Source organism: Lynx canadensis, chromosome X, assembly GCF_007474595.2.
Source record: "Lynx canadensis isolate LIC74 chromosome X, mLynCan4.pri.v2, whole genome shotgun sequence".
Taxonomy (NCBI): Eukaryota; Metazoa; Chordata; class Mammalia; order Carnivora; family Felidae; genus Lynx; species Lynx canadensis.
The window spans coordinates 11,423,055-11,425,728 of NC_044321.2; positions in this window are offsets into that span (position 1 = coordinate 11,423,055).

The window sequence follows — 2,674 nt, forward strand, 5'->3', positions numbered from 1 at the left end:
CAGCCCAAGTCTGCAAAGTTGCTGATGTCACGTCCTTTCCCCAACTGAGACCAATCAGTGAGGAAGCCTTGGGGTTTATCAGGAAGGAAAGCCAGTTTGTAACTTTGGAGAGCACAGGGAACAGGGTGGGGGTGAAGGAAACCACTCCCGGCTGCACTGTTGTGTTCACTCTGCTGGGATCTGCTTGTTCTGGGGGGGGGGGGGGCTTCTCATTGTTGACAAAGCCCCAGAACCCAAGAGCTGAGAAAGCTGGTTTCGCTGCAGCCCCGCTGAATTGCTTGCACAGCAACACGCCATCTGCACATGTGGTTTCAATTTTTCTGGGAGTTTCTTATGGGAAAATGTGTCTATATGTTACAAAAATGCTCCTTGGGAAAGAACTTCTATTTTCTTCCCTCTGACTACAGGGACTTCACTACATGTCCCTTCACCCTCCCTCCATACATTATATTTTGACTTCTAAATAAATAATTAACAGTTGCTGCTGGAAAATGGATTGCCAGGTGGCCCCGGGTATGTGGAAGAAACCTGCTACTTTGTTAATTATAAAAAGCTTTACTCTGGGAAGTTTTCGCCTGTTTGCCTTTCCAGAACAGTGGGTTGCGGTACACTTGTCTTCTCAGGGGAACCCAGTTTCCCCCCACCCCCGGGTGCTGGTTCAGGCTGAGGCCATCCTTAGACTCGCACTGCGCCTCTTTTCTGGGTGGAAGGGGACCTTTGCTTGCAGTTAGGGGAGTCCCTGAGTTAGTGTCGAGCATGGTCTGTCTCTGAAGTGACTGCGGATTTTTTTTTTTTTTTTTAACGCCAAAGATGCAGCCTCACTATTTCAGATTTATGGGTCCTCGACTGGAACACGTGGCAGCCATCGTTCACAGTTGGAGGCGTGGCCTCCATATTTCAAAATGCATTTCTGTGCACACGTACATATATGCATTTATCCCTTTACAATTTTTCACACGAATGTCATTGCATTACCATATCGCTCTCTGCCCGTGACACTTCTTCCGTCTCGGAGATCTTTCATTTTAGCACATATGGCTGTCCCTCTCTCCATTACGGTGCAGCATGCCATATGGCTCAAAACTACCTTACTGTTCCCCCATGATGGAGGCAGAATGTTACCATCTCTTCTGTTACTATATTACCACCGCGGTCCATAATTTTGTTTAAGTGGCTCTGTGCACGGGTGCAAGGGTTTCTGGAGGAGAGATTCCTGAGTGGAAATGCTGGCTCGCGGGTGCACTCATGCACATGCCATGGTTGCTGCAGGAGCGAAGACACACACACAGAAGTGACTACAAGCCAAACGGGAGAATTCTGAAGATCAGTGACTTGTATCAGTGTCCGTGCACATCTCCATTGCACTGCAGGCTTGCAGAAAGCTGTCACTGGGGAAAGTGGGCAGCGCTACAGGAGAGCTGCTTGTATGATGGCCTACGACTGCGTGAAATCTACAATTATCTCAATACAGATGGCGTTTTGAAAGAAAGAGGCTGTTCGTTCAAAACTGAGAGAGTGGCGCCTGAGTGGCTCGGTCGGTGGAGTGTCCGACTCTTGATCTCGGCTCAGGTCACGATCCCAGGGTCGTGGGATTAAACCCTGCCTCGGGCTCTGTGCTGAGCGTGGAGCCTGCTTGGGATTCTCCCTCCCTCCCTCTCATTCTCTCTCTCTCTCTCTCTCTGCCACTCTATCCCACTTGCATGCACTTTCTCCCTCTCTCTAAAAAAAAAAAAAATGATAAAATTGACAGACATACTGCCAAATTGCCCTCCAGGTCTCTGCAGAATTAACTGAACGGGCCACAAGCAGATAAATTGTACGCTACTCCATCAGGAGAAGATTTGAAGAACTATCAAACTTGTCTTTGGCAGAGACTGAGAAATTTACTCCCAACGTAGACCGAATGATAAGGAGTTAAACAGAGAGGCACAATGGGGAACCTGGCTATTATCGCCATTCTTTGAGCAAAATCTTCATGGTACAGCTTCTTTATTTACTTTTAATTAAACTCCGAGAAGATAACATCTTCCCAGATTCAAATTTAAGTTTATTGTCCAACGTGACAATAAAGAGGATTTCTGAGTTGTTGCCTTAGTACCTGGGAGGGAATTAATCAGCTTTTAACCTTCTCACTAGATTTATAATGTTGGTCACCCCTCGTGAATATTGGAGAATGGGAACTGACTTTTTTTTTTTTAACTGTTTAACAACACTTCCAGTCAGGAATTCAAAAACGATTACAAGAGAAAGTCATGCATTTATAGGGATTTGAGGACAAAGTTGAATGGCAAGCATATGAGCCGTGATTATAGAACAGGTTGGCTTACGACAAGCCACAAGAGGAGAACAAGCTTACAGACTTCTAGTCGTCCCTGTGTGCGTGTGTGTGTGTGTGTGTGCGCGTGCACGCGTGTTCAGGAAACTTGGTCCAGGTTAGGTAAGAAAAAAGAATGATGTATGGCCTACAGCGGTAAGGCCACAGCCATTCCTTATCCAGTACAGTCTTAACACTAGCCAGGGCCTCTGCGGCCCCCTCACCTAGATGTCCACGGCTGACATCACTCATGGGTTCTGAGACTCTTTCCTCCCGAGGCCCTGGGGAGCCTGGAAAGTCCCCTCCAATCAGTCAAAGTCGGCCCGGGAGCAGAAACCTCTGGTCATTCCAGCCAGCAAC